The sequence below is a fragment of the Cryptomeria japonica genome, chromosome 1, assembly GCF_030272615.1.
Source record: "Cryptomeria japonica chromosome 1, Sugi_1.0, whole genome shotgun sequence".
In the NCBI taxonomy this organism is placed as follows: domain Eukaryota; kingdom Viridiplantae; phylum Streptophyta; class Pinopsida; order Cupressales; family Cupressaceae; genus Cryptomeria; species Cryptomeria japonica.
In genome coordinates, this window is record NC_081405.1 from 146,808,933 (window position 1) to 146,822,065 (window position 13,133).

Sequence of the window (13,133 nt, forward strand, 5' to 3'; positions counted from 1 at the left end):
GGTCCTCCCAATTTTACACCAAAAATTCTATATCTCGCGCAAAAACATCCTTACAGATATATATAGCTGCCAGGCTTAATTGTTTTTTTTTTAAAACCAAATGTAAATATGAAATTCATGAGACAACCATCTATAACTGAAACTAACTAAATAGCTACAAGTCGTAAATAGAGCCTTAACTAAAAGAACTAAAAACGGCCTAAATTGTCTCTGAAGTGTGCGTGGTGCCACGTATATTTCGCCACTCCATATGAGCCGTGGAGAAGTTATGAACTACTTGATAATGTGGGAGCCCAACGTGCAGGATGCATTGCTTCCAAACTTCTTTATCCATACCCACTTGTGTGACTTTAGTTTTATGCACCTCTAAGTGATCCGAACAAACAACCAACATGGACTCAATGTGAGCTACTTTGGTGAAGTCATCTCGGGTGAAAGATTTTGATTCTTTAACATAATTTATTTTCCCTTTGAAATTTTGCACCATATCCACTACCTATTCAATGGTCTATCCATCATCCTTCAGAAGTTGTACATCGATGCACTTCAAGTCTTTCTGCATCACAACAATGAGTTCTTTCAATTCTTTTAGCAACTTAATGGACTCTTCATGACCTTGTTTTATGATTGAATTCCTCCATTCAATGTTTTCCTTGGCCACATGCAGTACCTTGTCATCCAAATCATTTACTACCTTTTCTGTAAGGAAGTTCATGACACCATACTTCTGTACATCTCTCATTTGAACTAGTACTGCAGCCCATTTTTTCCTTTCCTTTTCCCATGTCGACACTTTTGTTTCCATCTCTTGAGTTACAGTCACAACATCCTCCTACACCTTTACCAGATTAGCAATATACTCTATTCCTTGCTGAATTATGAACTCAAGCCACTCTTCGAAGGTTTCTACCAGCACATGATTTCTCTGAACCTTATCCAACAAATTTTGGTTCATGGGATATTTAGGATCAAAATTCTGAGGAATCTGTGACAGGGGTTGTGGGCTGGGATGATGAATGGCATTAATATACTTCACCATCTACTTCACGGTCTATTTAAATTCTTGTTTGTCTTTCTCATCCTTCCATGTTCTGGATAACATTCGTTTAGCAGAGGACTCTAGGTGTTTTGCATCAACAGCCCTTGAAGCAGTTCCTAAATCAAGCTTTTCAACAACAAAATCCTGCTCCATTGTGTTTTCTGGATCTTTGTATGAAATAGGCCTAGCCACTTCAGCTACCCAGTGCCCTATATTTTCATCCACCTCCAACATAGCTTTTGCTTTAAGCTTTTTAGACTTAGGTGTTTTTTCGAGGCATTTGCTCACCATATCTTCCATGGGTACACTGATAGGGACTACATTGTGCTTCTTACTTATTGATGCTCCTAACCACCTTGAAATGTTTGAGGATATCTTAGCTGGTGGCGTTTGACATTTGGATGAATCCATGGTCACCAAAGTAGTCACTTGATCGGGGCCTTCCCAGACGGCTCCTTTTCTTTACCTGCATCTTGAGCTACAGGAATGTCTATTTCTGGTTCACCCATAATCACTTGCGCTTCCTCAGTATCAAGAACTATGATGGTTTCTTTTCCTATGATGTCTGCACCTTTCCTTTTACTTCTGGAATGGGTGACTCGAACCGTCGAGGGGCCAAAAAGTGGTTCCTTAAGTCTTCTAGTTTGAACCTTTTCACTTTGAGTACCAGTGACACCTGCAATATCAACAACAATGTTAGAAGAAGAAATTGGTACAGCAACATGAGATTGCTCAACTGATTTCTCGACTGAGCCGACAGTAAATTATATTCCAAGCCTACAATCTCTTAACCATTTCTCCATTCTCCTTATTACATTAAAGGTTCTTGACTGAATATTTTCTTCTTCTTTCCTATCCCAATCAATTTCAGGAATAGGTTGCGCATGAACTCTTTTGTTGAACTCCATGTCCAATACATCTTCATCTTCTGCTTCTTGTATTCCTGCAATGTTCATGGGCAATTTCAAAGTAATGATTTGCTATAAAGTGAACCTTGACCATAACCTTCTCTGGACTTCAAATTCATCAAAACAATCCTCCCAATAGTCTTCTAATTGGGGTATATGTGAAAAGTTCACATCAACATTCAGGTGCTTCACTGCATATTCTTTGTTGTCGAACCCCTGCCAAGCAACATATGGCGGTAAATTCATCTTCTTGAGTTCCAATTCTAAGTTCAATGCATCAGAAAAAGTTTGACAACTATAATGCTCGAGTTCAACTAGGAAAATTGCTTCAGATTCACTTTTCATCCCAAATCTCTTATCCACATGAGCTAGCTGTCTGCTAACCTCTAAAAGTACATAACTGTCAAGAGCATATCTGGGTAATCTGAAAGGTTCATCTTCAAAGCCTCCAATTCTGATATAGGTGAATCTAGGAAATTGAATGAAACAACTCCCATATGTGGTGACCAACTTCAATGCCTCAGGTGACATCCTATTATTCAAATTTCCTTGTAGTTCAAAAGTTAATCTTCCCACAAAGACATCATTCCATCTCAATAAATTTTCTGTGTATCTCTGTATTTGCAAATGTGGATAGCACTCGTAGACCTTCATTCCATTAACCCAAGGTTCTTGATGTAACCCTGGCCATTCTCTGATACAAGCTAAAATATAGAACAAGTATGAAGTCATGTGAAAATTAGCTATTCCAATGAAATTACTCAACCCTTCATGCAATCTCTCAGCAATTACTTGCGCCCAATCTAGGTATTTTTCACCAGCTAATAATACCTGAATGTAAAAATACATCCAGTCCTCCCAATAGAAGGCATGTGAATTCCCCTTTAGCCTGTTCAAAAGGATCATGATGTCCCCGACTTCTATGATGAAATGCTCTCTTGTTAAGGGTTTGGGCAACCTAGAACCTCCCTTTTGTATTTTAAGGAGCCAGTTCCTAGCTATGATGCTCTGATAAACACTTCTCTTCTTAGAGAAGAATGCGTATGAGGTTCCTATGGACCAATCTTCATACAACTCTTTGTGAGGAATTCCAATTGCAGCCATTATAGTTTCTCTATCAATCCACACTAGCATGTCCCCATTATTGGCTCTAATACACCTATTACCAGCATCATATCAGTTCATGCATGCGTATACTAATTCTAGGTAAGGAGCAGCAATTGGGAATGCAGTGGCCTCAACAAGACCATTGTGAACTATTTTTTCCATCATGGAGTTAGCTGTCGGGTTCTTGGCCCTCTCTAAAAAGTTATCTAGCTCATCCTGAATGAAGGCAGTATCATCTAACTCTGGAAGGGTACTAACCAAGCATGATGTTTGACCCAATTTGGGCAGAATCAGTCTCATTTTTGCTTTAAATTGCGTCAATCAGACAACATTCAACTCCGAAGCAAATAATTACACTTTCCAATTTTCAGAACTAAATAGAGCAAGGGAAAATAAGCAATTGAACTCACCTGTCTTCAACATCAAACTGTGAAACCCTCGGAAGAACTGAGCTAAATTACCTTCCACATCTCCACTCTTCTCCAACAGCAACAATAATTACCTTACCTAAGATGCCCCATATTTAAAGACGAAAAACATTGAAATGAACCAACACACGTTTCGGCTCAACTCATTCATCTGTGGAAGGTCACTTGTGATTTGATATAATTCTGACATGCTTATTAATTAGAAATCAACTCCACATAGTCGACATGCCTTCTCATGATTGTTTCCATAATTACAATTTGAGAACACGAAAAAACAAGGAAAATTCTATTTTGATTGCGTTTCCTTTTCTTCCAAGACACCATCGGGCTAACTTGAAAACACCACTTTGAACCTTGAACTCATTTTTAAAGAAGTTCATTGGTTCAAAGTTCAATGACAACAAGTCACATTTGCAAACAAGCAAAAAGAGGCAAAAGGAACGTTCAAAAACATGGGAATGAACCTTGAACCTTGAACCGTTTCAAAACAAAAGTTCAATGGTTCAAGTTCAAAGCGACTAGCAAACTAGCAACTAAGAGACAGCCACAAAACAAAACACAAAAGACCGATTGAACCTTGAACCTTGAACCAAAGAGGTTCAAAGTTCAAGTTCAATGACTATGCTAATGACAACTTAGAACTTTATGTAATGCATTTCTCTTGAACTCGAATTGTGAACTTTATTAAAGGTTCGACGAATGAGTACGAAGCTCATTTAATGAAGACTTAAGTCCTAGAAAAATAATTACCCCTTTTTTTGGATAAGCTATAAACGAAAAATAAAAAGGGGGCAACAAGTTTGTGGATGATAAGCTGAACCAAAAGAGAGATTAGTACCCAATCTCTTCCACAATGTTTTCTAGAAATGTCCAAGAAACTTAACATCCCTATCTGAAACAATGCTAGTAGGCAATCCATGTATTCTAACAATTTCCTTGAAAAATAAATAAGCAATATGACTTGCATCATGTGTTGTTTTGCAAGGAATAAAATGAGCCATTTTGCTAAATCTGTCAACCACTACAAAAATGCTATCAAATCCTACTTGAGTTCTAGGTAATCCTACCACAAAATCCATACTAATGCAATCCCAAGGCCTATGTGGAATGGGAAGAGGCTGATATAAACCAGCATTAGAGGAATTGCATTTGTCTTTCTGACATACCAAGCACTACTCAACATACCTCCTGATGTATCTCTGCATCCTAGGCCAATAATAGAACCTTTGAACCAACTCTAAGGTCTTATTGAGACCGATATGTCCACTTAAGCACCCATTGTGCTTCTATTGAATGAGATTCTCTCTCATGGAACCCTGTGGAGCACACAAATATCCACCCCTAAATAACAAACCATCCTGGAAAGTGAAATCAGCATATGCACCATGGAAGTTATTCTCAAAATATTTACAAACTTTATAAGCTTCATCAAAATCATTATCAGTAGGATACATGTCCCTAAAACTATCAATACCAATGCTCTAAACTTGAATCTCATGAATAGTTAACAACCTTCTACTCAAAGCATCTGCTACTTTATTCAACTGACCCTTCTTATGCTTAAGAGTAAAAGTGTAAGCTTGTAAGTATTCTACCCATTTAACATGCCTATGATTCAGTTTGTCCTATGAGTTCAAGAAACTGAGTGCCTGATTATCTATGTAAACAACAAACTCTTTAGGAAGAAGATAGTGTCTCCATTTCCCAAGTGCTTGTACTAATGCATAGAGTTCTAAATCATAGGATGAGTACGTTTTCTTTGCATCATTCAATTTCTCACTAAAGAATGCAACTGGTCTATTTTCTTGACTTAAAACAACTCCTACTACAATATTACTAGCATCACATTCAATAGTAAAAAGCTTATCAAAACTAGGCAAAATGAGCACTGGTTGAGTAGCTATTTTCATTTTCAGTAATTCAAACCCCTTATTTTCTGCACTTGTCTGTTGAAACTTTACCTTTACACCCCCTTTGATGGTGCCAACATTGGAGCACAAATCTCACTGAATCCCTTGATGAACTTTCTGTAAAATTGTGCTAAACCATGGAAGCTTTTAACATCACTGGCTATCTTAGGAGTTGGCCAACTGGTTATTGTTGCAACTTTTGAGTGATCCATTTTCAGATTGCCTCCTGACAACAACAAAACCAAGATGGACCAATTCTTGCTTCATAAAATCACATTTTTCAAGATTTATGGTTAGTTGTTCATCAAATAACTATTTCAAAACATTGGCTAAATGTTGTAAGTGCTCTTCCTTAGTATTGCTGAAAATAAGAATATCATCTAAATACACTACAACAAATTTGCCAATGAAATCATGTAATACTTCATTCATGAGTCTCATGAATGTACTGGGAGCATTAGAGAGTCCAAAAGGCATGACTAGCCACTCATAGAGACCTCATTTGTTTTGAAAGTTGTCTTCCACTCATCCCCCTCTTTGATTCTTATCTGATGGTAATCACTCTTCAAATCAATCTTATTGAAATACTATGCACCCCCCAAACAATCCATCAAATCCTCTATCCTTGGTATGGGAAATCTATATCTGATGGTGATTTTGTTTATAGCTCTAGAATCTGTGCAAAGTCTCCATGTACCACCCTTCTTAGGTGCCAACACTATAGGTACTGCACAAGGACTAATGCTTTTCCTAATCAAACCTTGGTCTAAGAGTTCTTATATTTGTCTTGCTACCTCTTTGTTTTGTTCAGGGGTCATCTTGTAGGCTGCCTTATTTGGCAAAGAGGCTCCAGGAATGAAGTCAATCTGATGGCTAATGGCTCTAGGAGGTGGTAAGGCTGCAAGTGTACCATCACTGATTATTTGTTTGAAGTTATCAAGGTTTTGCTACACCTCATATGGTATCTCAACTTTCTTGTCTATCTTTTCTTCCTTAGGCTTCACTATGAGCACAAATCCTACTCCTTCACCTTCTTCTAGTGTTTTTATGAACTCTTTCTCATTCACTAACAAGATGTTAGGCACCTTATTGCTGCTCTCTCCTTCTTCAGTGAGGGATTGGATCTAATAGGCTACTCCATCTTTTTTAAATGAATAGGAGTTTCTTTCCCCATGATGTTGTGCTTTTCAGTCAAACTACCATGGTCTACCCAATAGTAGGTAGAAAGCATCCATAGGGAGGATGTCAAATAGGATCCTATCTACATATCCCCCAATGTGGAAATATACCCGGGCTTTCTCATTTACCAACACATGTTGTCCCTTATTCAACCAATGACTTTATATGGCTCCTTGTGTTGTATCCTAGGTAGTTTCAATTTGCTTACTGCTTCTTCTGATATGATGTTATCTATGGATCTTGAATCTACGATCACCTTACACACCTTTCCCATGATTTTACACTTAATCCTGAACAATGCTCTTCTTTGTGAGGCCTCTGTACTATGTGGCTTCTTCATTAACACTCTCTTGATCATCAAACTCTCACCATCCTCTGAAGCTAGGTGGTTCGATGCTAAAGTTCTAGAACTACATTCATCTGCCTGAACATAATTTACCCTCTTTTCACCTCCATAGGATGAAGTAGGCTTCTCTGGGCATCTATAGGTAGGGTGGCCCAACTTTTGGCAGTTATAGCACTTCATGGTTGAGAAGTACGACCCTCTCCCTGGTCCATTAGATCTACCTCTACTCAGGTTACTTGATCCCCTACCCCTATAGTTGGGTTTGCTTCGAGAATCCCCACTTTGCTCAATAAGTTTAGACTCTCCTTGGGACCATTGATCTATGTTTCTTCCCCCAAAATTGCCTCTATGGCCTCTACCATATCTTCCCCTACCTCTTCCTCTATTGTTTTCTTCTTGCTTTCTCCTACCTTTCTCTTCCACCTTAAGTGTCGATTGATAGCACTTGTGCATGGTTTGTGGGCACAACAAGCTCATCTCTTCCTGGATGTTCCATCTTAACCGATTCATGTACCTTGCCACTTTAATACTCTCATCCTCTACTACTCTGAATCTCATGCATAGTTTCTGAAACTCTTCAGTGTAGCTACTGACATCTAGGTCTTTTTGTCTCAAGTTTTGTCTTTTCTTGTGAAGTTGTATCTCATAGTCTTCAGGAAGGTAGGTTTCTTTGATTTTGGCTACCATTGCTTTCCAGGTGGCTAGTGGTTGCTTACCTACTTTCACCCTTTCCTCTTGGATGAACTTCCACCAAGTTAAGGCTGCGCCTCTCAGCCTTGATTTGGCCACCTTGACCTTTTGTGTTTCAGTCACTCCATCACACTCAAAATGGTTTTATAACCCTTCAATCCACTCTATTAGAGCATCTGGATCCATCTTCCCACTGAAAAGGGCCACTCATTCTAAGGTCTTACCACTCATAGCTCCCAAGTCTTTCAAGAATGGTTCTTTCTCAATGACAGGGTCGGGCATGGGGACTTCATCCTCTATTGCCATCATTTTACCCTGATCTCCAACCTTAACCTGGACCTCTTCAGTTTTGACTTCTACTTCAGCTAGTTTCATTGCTAGTTGATCTAATCTTTCTCTGAGTGCCCTATTTTCCTCTTCTTGGTCTTCAACCTTCTTAGCCAATTCTGTATTGGTAACCATGTTTACCTAATGTGTCTTTCCTCTTGAATCTTTTGTTGGCTCTGATACCACTATGATAGGTAGCTTACTAGGTAAGTGCTCACAAGGCTAGTTTTGCTCAATAAGGATCAATTTTATAAGCCAAAGACTTGTAGATTCTATTGCGTATGACTACTCAACCTATCTTGTTGTTGTAATGGCAAGTACTCCATGGTTTACTTGCCTAACAAACTCCCTTTTTGGTGATGAGTCTCACCCATGCATAGATCTACTCAAAATGCTTATTCCTTTCAACCATACTTTCTCATGGCTCTTGGGGCCTTCAACCTTAGGTTCCAGAGTGTACTAGGGGTCTTCCACATGGAAATATAGGGGTAGTAAGGTATTGTTCACCTTTTAATGCTCATAATCTTGTTTGAGGTCTATAACCCTTAACTTGCTCAAATTTACTAACAAGGCTCAACTACTCCCAAAATGAGGTTGCACACTCTCTAGAAGTCCCAAGTAAACCTGTTGGACTTCTTGGAATGTTTTCATTATGTTTCATAAGCCCCAAGTTTCATTTCTCCATCGGGTTCATGCATTCTACAAAAACTGTCATTTTTTTGTGTGTTATGCAACAGGGCTACTAGCCCGTGGAGGCCTAATTGGCCATTTTTTTCCTCACCTAGCCCAATGATGGGCATTTAAATGAAGAAAATTATTTTTTATGGTGTTTATGAGGTCTTAGCTTGAATATTTTCAAGGTTTAGGCCAGTGTTTGTGCAGGTTTAGGACTGTCCACCTTTTGTGGCATATTTGGAGGGTTTGGTAGGGTTTGGAGAAATTAATGTTAGAAAGTCTCTCTAACTCCTCTCTTCTAGCCTCTAAAATGGTTTAGGACCTCTGCCACATCTTTAAGAACCTTCCCCTACTTTTTCCCTGCAAGCAAGTGGGAAAATAGTACACTGCCCTATCACTGTCCTTTTTCTACCTTTTACCAGTCAACAACATTTGCTCTTTTGAACCTACAAGAATGAAGAGTTTGGAAATGGGAAACTACCTCAATGAGGTCTTAAAACATATAAAATTTCTCCTATTACATTTCCTTCAAGATACAAGGCATGGATAATGCTTTTAAAAGCATCCCAATGAGCATTTACAAATTACCATTCACAAAACAGTGAGCATACTGTTTTTTTACAAAAATAGGAATGTTTGACAAAACAAGCTTAATCCAACAAGCCAAGGTGATGATCAGCACTCTGGACCATACTTCCATATCACTGCCTCATTGATTAGTTCATTCCAAATTGCTTTTGGATGACAATCTTGAGTTTTAATCTTGAACTAGCCTAGTTGCTCCAACTTGCCTAGTTCACACTCAAATGCATCTTCAAACCACTTTTCTGGCACAAAAATAAAGAAATGTACATTATATACACATGGATCTGTTGGTGTAAATAATTATTCATCTTGGATATTATTACACTTACTTAAGTTTACTTAGGATAATGCATTTTCATAGTAGTTTGGGTATGAGACACTTGGGTGTTTGTGCCACATTGGGATAGTGTGTGTAGGAGAAATTCCACCTTTTATGGTGTTGATCTTGTTATTACACTATCATATCCACTTATTGTGGAGTGATAATTCCACCCTTGGTGGGTGATCCACCTCATGTGGAATATTATATTATTTCTCCTACCTACCCACACCTATTTCCTACCTACCCTTGTTTCTCATTGAGCCACATGTCATATTTGTGTGCTCATACATATCCCTAGCCTTGCCTATATAAGCAGGCTCATCTACATTGTATGTAACAACTATTGAATCCAGTTGATTATTGTTGATCATTTCTATTGATGAGAATATAGTTTATTCTTGTCTTATATTGTGTCTCTATTATGTACATTTCATTGAGCTCTTGATCTTGGCAAAATCCAACATGGTATTAGAGCCATTGGGGCTTCATTGATTCGTCTTGAAGAGGCATTATTGTGACGTCAAGAGGCAGATCTGAGGAGCAGCATCTTTGGAGGCGTCCTAGACCAGATCTGACCCTGCCATTGTGTCTAGAAGGCCATTTCCATGAATTTTGGTTATAAAGTCGGCCTATTTTGGTGAGAAAAAAAATTTCTCCAATTTTGCTAGTATTGTACGGATTTCAAAAAAAATTTATTATTCAGAAAAAAAAAAAAAATTTCTTTTTTTCTGAAAAATATTTTTCGAAAAAAATTTAAAAAATTAAAAATCAAAAAATTGAAAAGTCGAAATTAGAAAAATTGAAATAAAATTAAAAAAAAAGCAGTTTTTGGGGGTCCGCAGACCCCCCCCGTGCAGAGTGTCCCTACAGGTCTGTAGCGATAGTACCTATGACATGTACCTGTACTCTGTTCTTGTCGATCGTACTTGCTTGTCCCATCGATCGTGCCTCGTTCCACCGTCGCCCGCACTGTTTCCGGCGCCGCATCCTTCTCGCCGGTCACGCTACACCGTACGCTGTCGACGCCACTGCTCTGCTATGTTCCTCCCACGCGCCTTCAGCCTACCGTGCCGATGCCTCAGTACCAGCACCTCTCGGTTCCTATGCTCCGCCTCCAGGCCCACCTCCTATGCCACGCGGACAGCAAGACCCCCGCGAATCCCGCGCCCGCCACGTGGCAAGCGACCACTGGCCCGCAGGTACAAACTTTACCTAGTCAGCTTTTCCGTACACACAGTCAGATTTCGTACGGAATTTCACATCATCTGCCATGTGGCTCATCTAGTTAGCAAATCCGTATGGTACGGATTACACAGTCAGCTGCACAGTCACCCACTGCGTCATCTGTCCGTACAGTACGGACGTCCAGTTAGTAGGGGTGAAGTTTTACGATGGTCATACGGTCGTCAAATTTAACCCCATGACTTGCTGACATCAGCGCCACATCAGCAGGGTTTGAAAATTTTTGGACCCCCTCTCATTTGCATTTTTTATTTTGCAGTTCAACTTCAAATGGCCATAACTTGCTCATTTTTGCTCCTTTTTGGGTGCAATTTTTTTTGAAATGGGCTAGAATTTTGTGCTCTCCACAGTGGTGAAGAAATTTTTTGATTTTGATGCATGGATTTTTCATAAAATGCAGTTTTTTGTGACTATACTTGAGTAATCCCAGTTTTTGCAACTTCCGAGGCTTCGTTTGGGGTCATACGACCTCCTTTTCAGGTGCCTTTTTTTTTTAAAATGTGTATTTTTTCATCTACTTTCACATGATGCTATCAGATTGATGCCATTGTAAATAAAAATTGTACTTTTAGATCTTGGCCATTTTTGGCTCTCTTGGTACTTGTATATTTGCTTGAATCTCAGTTAGATTCATTGCACTATTGATTGAAGTCTCTTGTATCTCATTTGAGAAGTTGTAAAATTTGCATCATAAGCCCACTTTGCCTTGTTCTGCAAGTGGCTCATTGTAATCGCACTAAGTATAAAGTGCCAAAATCATCACTTTAGGGGGGGTACTTTGATTGAGTGAATTTGGGGGGGTGTCTCTTGTGCTTTTGTGCTCTTGTGTTCCTTCCTTTTTCTGCTATGGGTTCTTCTAATTTTCCTCTCTTAACTCCACATAACTATGCTACTTGGAAAATTGATGCATGGAGTAAACTTATGGAAAAAGGACTCACTCATTACATTGATGGAACTATTGTTGCTCCAGATGATCCTAAGACTGATCTAGTTGGTCACTTAGATTGGCTCACTAAAAATATCATGGCAATTGGTACCTTAAGAAAGTATGTATCAAAGGATCTCATTTTTCATATTGCGAAATGTACTCTAATCAAGGATGCTTGGCAAAAGTTTGAAGACTTGTATGGTCAAGTTGATGAGATTAGGGGATATCAAATTGATAGTGATCTCACCATGTTAGATCCCAAGAACTTTGATACTATACAAGATTATGTCACTAAGGCAAATGAGTTGAGGGCACAACTCAAAGATTGTGGCATTGATAAGAAGGATACTCAATTGATATTCAATTTGATAGGCAAGCTTGCACAAGAATATGCAGCATTTGTTTCTAGTTTCCAAACCCATAGGATGACAATGGGTTCAAGCTACACAATGCCTACATTTGATGCTTTCAATGAAATTTTGATGATGGAACAAACTAAGTTGATAAGCATGGGCATTCTTAAGGCTTCTAAGTCTTGAGCATTAGTGGCAAATCAAGGGAACAAAGGAAATCAAGGAAAGGACAACTCAAACAAGAAGAAATGGCAATCAAAGCCTAAAGAAAAAGCACCATCTTCTCCACAACAAGGAGATTCATTCTCTTCCAAGAGAGATAATTCACCAAAGAGGGAAAGACCTACTTGTGCTTATTGCAAAAAGATTGGTCATGAGGAGCATTGTTGCCATTCTAAGAAGATTGATGAGATCACACATATCATCAAAAAGCATAACATTGATTTGCCTAAAGTCCACAAGAAGGATGATTCATCAACTTCAACTTCCTCACATTCAAAAGGAAAAGGGCAAGCATTCATGGCTTCTACAAGTGGAAAAACTCACTCTTTTGGAACAAGAAAAGGAAAAGCTCTATGTGCTACTATCAGTCATGATTCAGAGAGATGGCTTCTAGATTCAGGGGCTTCTCATCATATGGCATCTTTGCAGTCTATGTTCTCTACATTTGAGCCTTGCACCATGCCACAAATTTTGATGGGCAATCATACATACATGGATGTGATTGGGATAGGATCTATTGACATTGGGGATAACTCCTTCAATGATGTGTTGTGTGTACCCCACTTGACAAACAATCTCCTTTCTATCTATCAAATCACACATGGCGCAACTAAGAGAGTTGTGGAGTTCACACCTGACTCAGTTTTCATTAGAGACATGGAGACTAGAGCTATCATTGCAACTGGGGTGGTTGATCATGCATCTCAGTTATACTCCTTTTCAGATTTTGTTGATGATGATGATTTCACATTTGATGATTCTACATATGATGATCACACTTATTGTGATGGTTTAGATTTTGAGGAGAACTTTGGACACTTGAACATGGGGATTCTCACATGTGACCCCATTCTTGAGTCTTGTATTTCATC